The following is a 15,886-nucleotide window of genomic DNA, read 5'->3' as shown; positions in this document are numbered from 1 at the left end:
TCAATTTTCAGCAGACCTGAGGGTACTAAAAGTAGTAGAGGTGAAATTCGCTTCCTAGCTCACATCTGGGATATCTAGCAGCCTAACGCAATGTAAATCTGCTGAGGTATTAGAAATAGTACACATCAACAGGATATCCAATTTAGGTAACCAATTGCATTAATGTCAGTAAGTGATTGATTAGATAACCTTAAAGCTCCGAGCCATTTCTCCTGGCCAAAGAAACTGTCAACTTCACACAGCTCAGGGCTTGAGCTCTATTCAGAAGTCAGCTAACATATTCAAAACAAAAGCTTCAGTTAAGTTACTTAGATTTCAGTGCCATCCTAAAAAATTACTTAGTTCTCAATGTCATTCTAGAAAGAAGGGTAATCCTGGTAAACTGCCTGGCAGATGATTTAAATGAATTGAACCTTTCTTTTCTTCCCAATGGAAGAAAGTAAGGACTAAGCTCTAATTTTTTATCTTGCCCAAATTCCTTTCTAAGGGATCTAGAGAATCACGCCCTACAAACCATAAATTCTCATCACATGAGCTTTGTTTAACCCTGTATATTGTGACTTACTTTCCAGTCTTACTCAGGCATAACAAGGGAAAAAAATCAAAATGTTTTACCCCAAAATATATTACCTTGCCATACCTTGAAATTGCCTTGAAAAGTCTTTTGTGGGAAAAATCCACATTCTATAGAGAATCCCCATCACCCTTTGTTTTCCTTCCTTTCTTTCCAGATCTGGGAGATAATCAACTAAGCGCCAGACACCCTTTTGAATCTGATAAGAAACATTTTACAACCTGCTCTCTCTCTCTGAAGTTTGCTATCTGAGAGATTCCTCTGCACAAAAAAACTTGGTCTCAGCAATCCTTTACCTTAACCTAAACAATCCTTTCCATTAATCCCAGGTCCTCACATAAACTCAGCCAATTGTAAACCAGTAAATGTTTAAATTTACCTATAGCCTGAAAGCCCCTGCTTTAAGTTGTCCTGCCTTTCTGAACCAAACCAATGTATTTCTTAAATGTATTTGATTGATGTTCCATGGCTCCCTAAAATATATAAACCCAAGCTGTACCCCGACCACTTTGGGCACATGTTCTCAGGACCTCTTGAGGGCTGTGTTACGGGCCATAGTCAGTCACATTTGGCTCAGAATAAATCTCTTCAAATATTTTACAGAGTTTGACTCTTTTCGTCAACAAAAGTATATCTCCACTACTTACCAGGCCATGCATTAAAACTCATCTCGGCCAAGCAATGCTGGCAACCAAAACTACAAAATCAACAATTACCAAAACTTATGTTTCAAATGCCAGTAGAATTGCTAAAATGAAATAATTTGTTATACATCTAAAAATAAGCAGAGATGTATGTGTGTCTTCCAGGCAACAGAACTAAAATATGTTTAATATATTCTACTTTACTTGATGGTTTTCATAAAAATTTTCATTCGTGACTAGCATTAATAAAATTTACTGAATGAGGAAATCAAACAATGGATACATTTCTCATGGCTTGGTGAAATAGGGGAAAACAAGTTACATCAGGATGCTTTTGGCTATAAATAACAGAATACTAATCTAAAAGTCATATAAACAATTTGGGTTTACGCTTCTCACATAAAATAAAGTCTGGCCCCAACGCTAAGTTCAGGAGCCGGGATCTCCCATTCTACTGTGCCATCCTCGTGATGTCTGAGGACCTCCCCCTCTTTGAGGGAATGTTTGCAAAAGCTGCAAGCCTCAGGTGCTAACACAATACTGACCACAAGCCGAAAGGGAGTGGCACTGGCCCCTCACTGACTTCTTTCATCTTATTAAGGAGGAATATCTTTCGCAGAGACTCCAAGACTCTCCCATAAGACCCTTTGGTTAGACTGGCTCAAACAACCATCCCTGCTGACAGGAGGCTGAGAAAGCCAGTATCAAGTATTTTCATTCTCTGTCATAGGATGTGTGCATCACCGTGGTTCACTGTTAAGATTAGTAAAGTCCTACTTCTGGCCTTTAGTTGTTAATATGTGGAATAACACAGGGGAAGAAGGCTGTTGTGAAGTTTTATATGATCAGTTAATAGGATATCATAATCTAATAAATGCAATAAAGAAGGCCAGGACATCAGAAAGTTTGCTGTGACAGTAATAGCTATAGTATAGTTAATAAGTAGCCAGGAATCCTTGACTAGAAGCCCTCTTTGAAGAAAGAGTCACAGGTGGAGCTTCAAACACACTAGCTGCAGAGATTCATTCCAGGAAGGCTCGAGCTGTTGTTACTTTTGGGTAATAAGGCACCTTTGCCTAATGTAGGTAGCAAAACTGATGCCTATGATTGCACTAAAGGAACTGGCAGGAGTGGAGTGTTACTGAGTCCCATGGGGCGTCTTCTACAGTTTGGGAAGGGAGAACTAGCATGTACGTTTCCTGGCACAAAATCACCAATAAGATGAATCGATTCATCTTAACAGATTCATCAATAAGATGAATCCATTCATCTTATTCTTCTTGTTATGAGTAGGAGAGCAGCATGAAATTGTGTTGAATTAAAAAAAGAAGCCACCAAACTGGATAGAGTCGAAAATATTCATGACTTTGTTCTAATTTTAGTGAATGTCTGTTTTAAGTAGGAGGAAGCTGGTAAGAAAGGGGGTAAAGTTTCTTTCTCACAGGAGGTAAAGTTAGGCATTACAAATTTTAAATATGTCAAATAGACATCTATTATTTATGGTTAACATATGATAGTATATAAAATTAAGGTGACTTCAATAAATTTAGTAATTCTTAGAACTGTGTTGGCAATGGCACATTTATTTACACAAATTTATAATGTTTATAAATACATCAATAAACTACAGATCAAACTGGAAATCTGACCACATGAGTCTTTCCAATTCCCATATCACTACATTGAACCACTTTCATGTTAACAGCAGCACGCATTACAATCATGTTCCTATAGTGTACTAAAAAGGTAAACAACACATTGTAACTGAGTTGTTTTTATTCAGGATCTTTAAAAAGAAAAATTCATATGTAAAAATACCAACAGCATGTAAAATAAAATTCTAATCATTTCATCAGATTTGACTAAAAAAATTATTTAATATTTTGGCAGTTTATATTCTGGCAGACTGAACTTCTGAACAGCTTCCTAACCAGTTTCCATTATCCTGTGAAAGCAGACCACTACAGGAACTTCTACATATGCAGTAACAGTCTTCGTATGTCCTGAAGAACTGAGAATGGATGAAAGCATTCATCAGAGGCCACGCTGTTCCTGCTGGCTTCTCTCTGATCTCACTCTGAATAATCCAGATATATTACAATGTGTGACTTTCCTAGTTTTCACCACTACACTACATTGCAGAATGTAATGCTTTAGAATTCCAGAATTACATAACAATTTAATATGAAATCATGATGTCATATCAGGAAAATTTCTAGCTTAATCCATGACTTGGCCAGGTTTTAAATCACTATCTCTTTAATATTACTCTCCTTTTCATGCTTTCTAAAAGGCTCAAACTCTTTTCTCACTCTAGAGTGATTAATGATCCAGAGAAACCAAGAAGCCATGAGTTGGGTTCGTACCATTGGCACATGCATTTCCTGGCACAAAATCACTAGGCAAATGGACTTTTTATTACAGTTTTAAGTTTAATATTTCATTTCACTAGTTATTAAGTGGTCATAAAATTGGCTAAAAGTAAAAATCTACATATGCAGTACCATCAGAGAGATGGTAGAGAGTTGAACTCTACGAAACATTTTTTCTTAAAATCCATTCTGTGTATCTTAATAAATTCTAAACAGTTTAGTTAATTTAACAAACTCTTTATAACTTGACCTAAAATCTAAATACTCATAATGATTTATTTCCTACCCTGTTACATAGGTCTGTTGCTTTTATACTTTAAGAAAAGAACTTTCTATTCTAAACTCTCATCCATTTCCCAACCTGGCATTACAGATACAGTGTTTTCCTTTAGTCATTTGCACAAGAATTAAATAGACCACATAATTATATTCTAAACATCTGGTAAGCAAACATTTATTTGAAAAAAAAAATGTGAACAGCAATCTTAAATACACTCCCTAAAATTACACCAAATTGTCAACAAGTTAAAACTGGTATAGTCTCAAACAGTATATAGTTGACCACTACAATGCATCCATTCTTTTCCCTATCATTTCCTCCTACAAACTCCAACTTTAATTCCCTTTTTAACTCTCATTGGCAAACATGCTGTTTTGTTTGCTGTTTACATTTATGCCTTGATTAAATTACTCTGTATTTGTTTGCTTTCAAGGTTCTAAAATCTTTTTTTCTCCAATCCAAAATCTGTTCCCATTAGTAGCTTGCATTCTCATGAAATCCTATCAAGCTTACAAATAGTTAAGAGCCTACAATGGGTAAGGTACTCTATAAATAGCTTATAACTCAGGAAGGAAAAGAAAATAAACAAATGGAAAAGTTAAGACTGAAATACTTAAATAGGGGCTCAAGACGAGTTTTCCTCTTGTCTTGCAGAAGGACAGGTTTGGAATGATAAAAATGACTATACCAGTACAGAGTAGGAGAAATAAACACTCAGTGGTCAAGGAAAGAGATTATGGACCATAAGTCTAATATGAATTTCTGTAAGGTAAGGGGTAGGAGAGTGTATCCACCTTTATAAACCAATATCCAAAGTGGGCCTCGGGATAAACAAGAGAATAATCCCTTAGGCACAGGACATACATCGGGTATTCAAAGCTGATACAAGTAACACACAGAGAGGAAGTTGAGAAGACTCTAGACCTACTGGGTATTTAAGGGTGGGACTGAAGGAAGGGAAGGATAATCCAAAGGACCAAGCTATCAGAAGCTCAACTGTAACCTGGAAGCTACTAACAGCATAATTGGCAAGAGAATATTTTTATATTTTGAGAAAAACTAGGATTTGGTAACTAATTGAAGAAAGAATGAGTCAGAGATGATTCCTGTATTGCACAGAGAGAAACTAAGTAATCTCTAAATTTTATGTCAAGTCTAAAATCCTATGCTTCAGGAATCTTTTTCTTAACAGTTAAAAAGGAAAAAAGTCCTTAAGCAGTTTCCATTTTCTAGCATGATGGAGTTAAGACTCTATCGGTCAAATCGTCTCTGTAGAAAACAATGACAAAATTTGGACATAAGATAAAGGTAATCATCAGAAGGTACTAGAGAGGGAGTAGAAGCAGACAGACTGGTGGGAGTTCATGTTCACTTGCAAGAAGGAAGATGGAAAGCTCTAAGAGTATGTTCCCTTCTCCAAAGCTTTCAGCCTCGGGCTAAAGGCAGTCCACAGAAAAATATGTGGATACAACACACAACTACAGCAGTGCTGAAAGAAAATGTATAGTCCTAAACACCTGTGTTAAAAAAGGAACATGGTATCAGATCAAAGGCTTAAGCTTCAATGTCAAGAAACTAAAAAACTTTTTAAAAAGCAAATTAAGCCCAGAGAACATAAAAGTTAGGAAATAATAAAGATAAGAATAGAAATCAGTAAAACTAAAAACACAGATTGATGAGGGGAGGGGAAGAAATCAATGAAACCAAAAGCTGATTATTTTAGGGGAGAGGGGCAAATCAAAAAAACTGACAAAACTCCAGCCAGATTGAACAAGAAAAGTGAGAAATAAAGGAAGGGATTAACTACAGACTCTTTAAGCATTAAAAAATTAACAAAATATTATTAACAACTTGATGCCTTAGTTTGACACTTCAGTTTGACAACTTAGATAACACAATTTCTTGAAAAGAAAAATTACAAGAAACAGAAGTAAAGAATTCTATAACAACTCAAAAAATTTAGTTTGTAATTAAAAAGACACCCACTAAAGAAAATTCCATGCTTAGATAGCTTCACTGGTGAACTCCTTTAATCATTTAAAAAGGAAATAACATCAGTCCTATACAAACTCTTAACAGAAAACATGCAAGGAGAGAACACTGACCATCTGATTTTATGAGGTCACAAACAGATATGTATCTCACAAGAAAAAAGAACAAAATCCCTAATTAACACAGATATAAAAACTCTTTAAAGCTATTAGCATATTGAATCCAACAATATATAAAAAAGTTAAGTGGAGATAATCCTAGAAATGTAAGGTTAGTTTACCATCAGAGAGTAATCAATGCAATTTAACATATTAATAGAACAAGGGAGAAAACTCATCTTATCATTTTAATAGATACAGAAAAAGCATTAAAACCAAATTCAACACCATTTTATGATAAAAGTCACAGCAAATCAGGAATAGAAGGGAACTCCTCAACCTAATTAAGAGCATCTGTGAAAAATCTACAGTTAGCATTATACTCTACAGTGAAAGGCTCCAGGCTTTCTACCTAAGATCAGGAACATGGCAAGGATGTCTGCTCTCAACACTTCTACTTAACATTTTACTAAAAGAATAGCCACTGCAGTAAGGCAAAAAAAAAAAAAAAAAGGTATAGAAGTTGAATATTAAAATTAAAATAATATTTACATACAAGCAATGTGATTATGAATATAGAAACCCTAAGGAACCCACAAAGCAGGCAGAATAGTTGAATTCAGAAAAGTTGCAAGATGCAAAACTCAACTGCATTTCTATAAACTGGCAGCAAACAACTGGAAAGTACAAATTTAAAACAACTCCAAAATAGCATGAATCAAACATATGCAGAAACAAATCAAATGCAAGTTGTGAAAGACCTTTATATGAAAAACTACAAGTACTGCAAAGGGAAATTAGATTGAATTAAATCACAATAAAAATCTTGAGGATTTTTTGAAGAAATTACCAAGCTTATTTTAAAATTTTAATAGAGAGGAAAAATACTCAAATAGTTGAAAAAAATTTAAAATAACTGTTGATTTCAATTCTTGCTATAAAATTACAGCATCATGACAGTATGATACTGATGAAATAACACTTACCGGACAACTAATTTTCAAAAAAAGGCGTTAAGTTAGTTCAGTGGATAGTGGGCAGACTTTTCAATAAAAGCTGATGGAAAACTGGAAAGCTGTATAGGAAAAAAATAAACCTTGACCCTGCCTCACAATAAAAATTGCATCAAAATGGGTCATACATAAAGTTAAGAAGTAAGACCATTAAACTTCTTGGGAGGAGAAAATATTTGTGACACAAGGTTAGACAATGAAAGAACAGTAAGAAGAAATGGATTAAAAAGACCTCATGAAGATAAAGTTTGCTCTTTGAAAGACAGGTTTAAAAAAAGTAAAAAGGCAAACCACAGTCTGGGGTAAAAAATTGCAAAAATCATATCTATAAAGAGCCTATATCCAGAATTTTCGAAGAACTCTTACAGAGCAATAAAGAAGAAACAACCCACAAAGGAGAAAATATACGACTAGAACCATCACAAAACATGCTGTATGAATGGCCAATGAGCACATGAGAAGAGGATCAAAATCCCTAGTCTTAAAAGAAAAATTGTTGCCACAACAAAGGCACAAAAATAGCTGAAGTCAGAAGACTGATAATACCTAATGCTGACAAGGATATGGGACACCTGGAACTCTCTCTCACATTACTGGTAAAAATGTAAAATGGGAAAAATTGTATGGAAGTAAATTAGAAAGTTAAAGACACATTTATTTACCATATTATCTAGGGGTTTGGGTGCAAAAGGGCACAAGGATACAACTAACTCATCTGTTGTGAGTTACATGACGATATGCAATTTAAAACTGGTTAATTTTATTGAATATAAGTAATACATTAAAAGTAATAGAAGGGTATGGTAAATAAAACAGCATGGTACTTATGCATAATAAAATAAAACCTGATAAAATGTGACATTTTCAAACTAATCAAGAAAAGATTACTTATTCAGAAAAGAGTACTGGGCTGAGTAGCTATTTGGGGCGATAAACAAGAAGTCCCTTTCCTCTAGATTTTTTTGTTTAATAACTTTTTTTTTTTTTTTTTTTTTTTAAGAGACAGGGTCTTACTCTGCCACCCAGGCTAGAGTGCAGTGGTACAATCATAGCTCAATGTAGCCTTAAACTCCTGGGCTCAACTCCTCAGCCAACCAAAAAGCTGGAATTACCATGCCCAGCTCTCCTAGCTTAGACCAGAATAACCATGACAAGTGAAACCATAAAAGCATGATGGAAAAGCTAAGTTTGCTATAAAATCCAGATGACATAAAAGATTAATCAGTTTGCACAAAAACAGTATTTCCACTAGAAAAAAAAATAACCTAAACAAAGGACAAAAGACAGAGGAAATATTAGCAACTCACCCCAGACAAAATGTTAATATTTCTACTGAGAATTCGTATAACCCAAAAGGATAAAGACTAACATTCCAATAGAAAAATGTCCAGCCTCTGCTGGGCGCAGTGGCGCGTGCCTGCAGTCCCAGCTACTCGGGAGGCTGAGGCTGGAGGACTGCTTGAGTCCAGGAGTTCTGGGTTGTAGTGCCCTACGCCTATCAGGTGTCTGCACTAAGTTCGGCATCAATATGGTGACCTCCTTGCAGCCGGGGACCACGAGGTTGCCTAAGGAGGGGTGAACCCGCCCAGGTCGGAAACGGAGCAGGTAAAAACTCCCGTGCTGATCAGAAAAATGTCCAGCTTCATCACCTTTAAGAAAAATAAATATGGCCGGGGGTGGTGGCTCACGCCTATAATCCCAGCACTTTGGGAGGCTAAGGCGGGCGAACCACGAGGTCAGGAGTTCAAGAACGGCCTGGCCAACATGGTGAAACCCCGTCTCTACTTAAAATACAAAAATTAGCTGGGCGTGGTGGCAGGCGCCTGTAATCCCAGCTACTTGGGGGCCTGAGGCAGGAGAATTGCTTGAACCCAGGAGGCAAGGTTGCGCCACTGCACTCTAGCCTGGGGGACAAGAGGCAGACTTCGTCTCAAAAAAAAAAAAATTAAAAAAAATAGAAAGGAAAAGAAAGAAAAATAAATATAAACCTACATTGAAATATCTTCTTTATCTAACTATGTTTGACAAAGACCCAGGTATTTCATAGCACCATGTTTTTGAGAGTGTAATGAAACAGCATATATATCATTGTTTAAAATATAAATTGATTTAATCCCTATGGATGGATATGGACAATATCTCTCATATTCTGATCCAGGTTTCAACTCTTGCTGATAAATTTAGTTTTATGTGAAATACTGCATAGACAAAGAAAATCACTGCAACATTATTAGTAAGTGCTGAAGATTGGAAAAATTTAAACAGTGGATGGGTTAAAAATATCATGTATCCTTAAATACTATGATATCATTTTAAAATAATGCAGCAATAGATACACTGACATGGAATAATCTCCAACATATATTGCTAAATACTTTTAAAATAATATGAAGAACAGTATATGTATTTTGTTGCACCCATTTCTATTTAACAAAATTAAGTGGAAGAAAACAATCTGCTTGTTCATGCATGGAATAGCTCTGAAAACAACTATTAACAACTGTTTTGGGGAAACCGAATGACTACAGAGCCAGGATGAGACAAAACTTTATTTTCTGTATACAACTCTTTGTAGCTTTTGATTTTGTACAATGTACCTGTTAGTTATAATACATAAAAATTTAAGTAATTAAACATTTTATTTAAAATTAAATATTTTTATGCCTTGACTCTAGAACTAAATAGACCCGGTTTCATAATTTATTGCCACTCCATAGTGTCTATGTGGAACAAGGCAAATTATTTAACATTCTTAAACTCCATTTTCTTTAAGAGGATTATGTTATGATATGCAGTTGTGACCTTTAAATAAGATAATGTATATAAAATCCCTTACACAGTATTCCGCACACAGCACATAATAACAAATTATTAGAGATTCTTTTACCTTTTCCTTCTCCTGAAATTATACCCAAATTGAATTATTCAAATTTTTTTTGACATCTAATTTAAGATGGACCATGATTAAGAAGTACAAACCATTTATCCAAGAGAAGATTTCTTAAAATGATTAGCGGTTTACTTTAGCATGATCCATACACAGTGATATAAGGTTTTTGTTTACATAGTTTTATAATACATGTTCTTAAATAAATTGAAGGTAGACCAGCCAAGCCTGTTAAAACAGTATATATAACATTAAAAGAGAACATTTAGTGGTGTCTAGATCCTGACTAAACATGCTTGGCTCTAAAGTTCTATTTTTTAAAAAATTAGCCAGGCATCATTGTGCAAGCTTGTATTAACAGTTTTAGCTACTCAGGAGGAGGGTGAGGTGGAAGGACCACTTGAGCCCAGAAGTTCAAGACTGCAGTAAGTTATGATCATGCTACTGTACTCTAGCATGTGTGAGAGTGAGACTCTGTCAAAAAAAAAAAAAAAAAAAAAAAAAAAAGGGCCGGGTGCGCAGTGGCTCACACCTGTAATCCCAACACTTTGGGAGGCCGAGGCAGGAGATCACAACATCAAGAGATCCTGGCCAAAACGGTGAAACCCCATCTCTACTAAAAACACAAAAATTAGCTGGGCATGGTGGCGCGTGTCTGTAGTCCCAGCTACTCAGGATGCTGCGGCAGAAGAATCGCTTGAACCAGGTAGGTGGAGGTTTCAGTGAGCCAATATCGCACCACTGCACTTCAGCCTGGGCAACAGAGCCAAACTCCATCTCAAAAAAAAAAAAAAAAAAAAAGTTCAGGGGAGGTTGGTAGAATTCAGTAGTAAAGCCATCTGATCCTGAGCTTTACTTTGCTGGGAGATGTTTTTAATAATTGATTTAATCTCATTACTTGTTATTGATCTGTTGGGGTTTTCTATGTTTCCCTATTTCAATCTTGATAGCTTATACGTTCAGGAATTTATCAATTTCTGCTATGTTTTCCAATTGGCTGGCATATAGTAACTCATAATATTCTCTAATGATCTTTTTTATATCTGTAGTATCAGTTGTAATATCTCATATTACATTTATAATTTTTTATTACATTTCAAATTTTTTTATTTTTTTATTTTTTTTGAGATGGAGTCTGGCTCTGCCACCCACACTGCAGTGCAGTGGTGCAGTCTCAGCTCACTGCAACCTCCACCTCCTGGGTTCAAGCGATCCTCCTACCTCAGCCTCCCAAGGAGCTGGGATTAAAGGTGCCTGCCACAACGCCTGCCTAATTTTTGTATTTTAGTGGAGATAGGGTTTCATCATATTGGCCAGGCTGGTCTCCAACTCCTGACCTCAGGTGATCCACCCACCTTGGCCTCCCAAAGTGCTAAACGCATGAGCTACTGCACCTGGCCTAATTTTTTTTTTTTTATCTTCTCTCTGTTACTTAGTCTAATGGTTTATCAGTTTTATTTATCTTTCCAAAAAAATCAACATTCCGTTTCATTGACCCTTCATATGTTTCAGTCTCTATTTTGTTTAGTTCTGCTCTAATCTTTCCTTTTGCTAATTTTCAGTTTGGTTTGTTCTTGCTTTCCTAGTTCATAGAGGTGCATCAGGTGATTTATTTGAAATCTTTTTCCTTTTTTGATGTAGGCATTTACTGCTATAAGCTGCACTCTTACTACTGCTTTTGTTGTATCCTATAGGTTTTGGTATGTTATGTTTCTATTTTCATTTGCTTCAAATTTTTTTTATTTCCTTCTTAATTTCTTCACTGACCCATTGGTCATTCAGAAGCATGTTTAATTTCCAAGCATTGGTACAGTTTCCAAATATCCTCTTGTTATTAATGTCTAACTTTATTTCATTGTGGTCTGACAGGATACTTAACATAATTTCAATTTTTTAAAATTTGCTGAGACTTGTTTTGTGGCCTAACACATGATCTGTCCTGCAGAATGTTCCATGAACTGATGAAAATAATGTATATTCTGTGGCTGTTAAATGAAATATTATTTAAATATCTGTTAGGTCCACTTGGTCTATAGTGCAGTTTAAATCCAGTATATGTCTTGATTGATTTTCTGTCTGGATCATCTATCTGTTGCTGAGAGTGAGGTGTTGAAGTCCCCAACTATTACTATATTGGGGTCTAAATATAGATATATTTGCTTTATATATCTGGGGGCTCTGGTGTTTAGCGCGCGCGTGTGTGTATTTTATTGTTACATCCTCTTGCTGAATTGATCCCTTTATCACTATATATTAATAATTGCCTTCTTTGTCACTTTTTATGTTGTGGGGTTTTTTTCTTTTTTTAACTTGAAGTCTATTTCATCTGATACTCTATACCTACTCCTGCTCATGTTTGGTTTCCATGTGCATAGAATTTCGTTCTCAATTCCTTCATTTTCAGTCTATGTGTATCTTCACGGGTGAAGTCAGTTTCTTATAGGCAGCATATAGTTGGGTCCTGCTTTGTCTTTTTTTAAAAATTCATTCAGCCAGTCTATATTTTTTAATTGGGGAATTTAAATGCTTTACATTCAAGGTTATTAATATGTGAGCACTTATCCCCACTACTTTTAAATTGATTTCCGGTTATTTTGTATATCCTTTGTACCTTTCTTCCTGTCTCATTGTTTTTATCTATGCAATTTGGTGATTTTTCTGTAGTGTTAATGTTTGAGTCCCTTCTCTTTTTCATCTACATATCTGTTCTATCAGTGTGTTTTATCTGCATGTTTTCATAATAATTAGATATCATTTTTTTACTCCAGATGCAGAAGTAATTAATCATTTCTTTTAGAGTCAGTCTAGTCATGATGAATTCCCTCATTTTCACTTGTCTGGGAAAGACTATTTCTCCTTTATTTCTAAAGAATAGCATTGCCAGTTATAGTATCCTTGGCTGGCAGTTTTTCCTTTCAGCACGTTGAATATATCATCCCATTCTCTCCTGGTCTGTAAAGTTTCTGCTAAGAAATCTGCCATTAGTCTGATGGGGATTCCCTTTTATGTGATTTGACACCTTTCTCTAGCTGTTTATAGAATTCTCTCTTGACTTTTCAGAGCTTGACCATAAAATGCCTTGGAGAAGCCCTTTTCAGGTTCAACCTATTTGAAGATCATTGGGCTTCCTGTATCTGGATGTCCATATCACTCCCAAGACTTGGACAGTTTTCAGCTATTATTTCATTAAGTAGGTTTCAATGCCTTTTTTCACCTCTTCTTCTCCAACTCCCATGATGCAAAAATTGATCACTTAATGGTGTTCCACATGTTCTGTAAGCTTTCTTCATTCTTTATTTTGATCTGACTGGGTTACTTGAAAACACGTGTTTTCAGGTTCAGAAATTCTTTCTTCTTCTTGATCTAGTTTATTGTTGAAGCTCTTGATTTTATTTTTATTTCATTTACTGAATTTTTCAGTTTTGAGATTTCTGATTCTTTTTATGATACCTACCATTTTCCTGAATTTCTCATTCAGATCATGAATTGTTTCCTGATTGTGCTGAATCCTTTATCTGTGTTCTCTTGTATTTTGCTGAGTTTCCTTAAGATCTTTATTTTGAATTCCTTTTCAAGCATTTGATAGGTTTCCTTTACTTTGGGGTATATTAACTGGAGCATTTTTGCGTTCCTTTGAAGGTATCAAGTTTCCTTGCTTTTTCACATTTCCTGTGTCCCTACACTGGTATCTGTGCATACAATGGAACAGCCACTTTTTCCAATTTTATGATATAGCTTTTATATGGAAAAACCTTTTCCTGTAGATATGCTGTATAGTCTCAGTTGGACAGGACACTTTGACTTTGGTTCCGTGCAACAACAGTAATATAGACTCCATATGATTTCTTCAGCTTTCATCAACATCAGTGGTGTCTACTGAGTGCCTCACTGGCCTAGGCTGCAGCTGTTTGTGGATGCTCTGGTGTGGCTTTACTGGAAGCAAGAATGCTGGGAAGGCAAGTTTTTTTTGACCCTGGGGGGTGAACACACGCATGCACACAATGCTCTACCACTAGAAGGGACAGAATTGCCGGCAAGCCCCAGGTGCATGCCATTCTACTCTTAATCTTCTTCTCTCCACTCTTAGCACTCTTAAATTTGTAAAGATGGGAGGGCAGAAGGAAATGTTTTGGAATTTACTTCTCTTCATAAATCAATTGAAAGCTTATGGCATTATTTGTCTTCTCATACTAAAAGAGATAGGTGATACATGGTTTTCTTTCCTCTCCTGCTTGATTTCATAAATTTTTCACAATTAGGGTGAAGAAAAATACACAGTTGCCATTGTCCTTCAAAAACCTCTGTAAGAAGACTTTTAATTATGGATTCAATCTCTATTAGACACATAACTGTGGCTTTTTCATTTTCTGTTGATGTCAGATTTTGTCAGTTGCATTTTTCTGTATTTTTTAAATCTCATATACACTTTTAAAGTCATTGGCATAATGTTATTCTTAATATCCTGTTAGTATATCTCATGTAGAATCAATCTTGCTACTGGTAATATGTGCCTTCTCTTTTATATTTATCAGTCCTCTTAGGGATGTGGCAGTTTTTAAATACTGACATCTTTGACACATCTTCAATCTATGGGGTCTATGCTCCGTCCTCTAGAATCTTTGAGGATAGTAACTGCTTCCACCAATATAACATATGGTAGGAGTGATGTTGTTTGAATTCTAAGGCTAGGTCATAAAATACCTTGTAGCTTCTTGCTGGTTCTCAAGTGAGACTGTTCTCTAGGGAAAGCCAGCTGCCATGTAAGAAATCTGACTGCCCTGAGATCACTATATTGGAAAAGCGGCAAAGAGAAAGATAAAGCTATAAGTACAAAGGCAATTAAAACACAAACAGTTGACCAAGTGCGGTGGCTCAAGCCTGTAATCCCGGCACGCTGGGAGGCTGAGGTGGGCAGATCACGAGGTCAGGAGATTGAGACCATCCTGGTTAACACAGTGAAACCCCATCTCTACTAAAAATACAAAAAAATTAGTCGGGCGTTGTGGCGGGTACCTGTAGTCCCAGCTACTCAGGAGGCTGAGGCAGGAGAATGGCGTGAACCTGGGAGGTGGAGCTTGCAGTGAGCCGGAGCTTGCAGTGAACCGAGATAGCACCACTGCACTCCAGCCTGGGTGACAGAGCGAGACTCCATCTCAAAAACAAAAAACAAAAAAACAAAAAACAGTAAATCAACTACAAACACCTTACTAGTCTATCCTGTGAGGGCCTGCCCTTTGCCCTCACAAATCATAAACCATGTCAGTACACTAATAGAGGCATGGTTTAAGAGAGTACATAATTTAAATAAGTAAGAAGTGTTACCTAGGTAAACCACAGAAGTATAAATGTAATTAATGAGGCTGTCAGGAGGATACAGTGGGTACTTCATATACCCATGGGAATAACTGATTTGAATATATTTATAATCTGTCCCCTCCCTTATTTCACATTAAGTAGTAAGTTGAGAAAGGAGGCCATTTATTTTTAACATGCAATGCTGAAATATCCCTACTTCTGCAACACACAAGGCACATGTTGTATTCCTAGCCATTTAAAATAAACATTTCCAGGAACTTTAATATTATACAAGCAAAGTAAAAAGACTTTTTAAAAATTTTAAAGTTATAGATTGGGGAAGTTCAGAAAGTACTAGCACCTAGTATAATGAATGCTTGGAACCTAGGTATTCAATTAATATTTACTACACGAATATCAATCAATCCGTCAATGTCAAGTAGTTTATCAGCACAGACCAGTTTCTGGCCGAAATCACAAGTACTACCTGCAATAAAAAGTTACTAAACTATTAATTCATATCCTTCAATGTGGTGGTCCTCAGATACTATATATCCATTTCCTTGAGAATAGTTTATTTTCTCTTTCAGTGTAAGATTTTTTTAAAAAGAGATTAAAATAAAGTCATCTGCCATAACAGATCCACTAAAGACAAAAGAACCTGAGATTGTTTTTAGCCCAATGAGGAAAAAAATGGAATTGCTTTAATGCTTATGTCAGTTTTACAGCAA

General features: G+C 35.8%; 1 protein-coding gene across 13 annotated transcripts in view; it reads right to left on the bottom strand.

The window, feature by feature from the left end:
• The window catches only part of LOC105479704 (lysocardiolipin acyltransferase 1), a 232,971-nt gene that overhangs the window by 102,153 nt on the left and 114,932 nt on the right, over window positions 1–15,886 (bottom strand). The gene's annotated exons all lie outside the window — the stretch shown is intronic.

The sequence above is a fragment of the Macaca nemestrina genome, chromosome 13 (genome assembly GCF_043159975.1).
Source record: "Macaca nemestrina isolate mMacNem1 chromosome 13, mMacNem.hap1, whole genome shotgun sequence".
NCBI classification, from domain to species: domain Eukaryota; kingdom Metazoa; phylum Chordata; class Mammalia; order Primates; family Cercopithecidae; genus Macaca; species Macaca nemestrina.
This window is presented reverse-complemented; position numbering and strand designations above follow the sequence as displayed.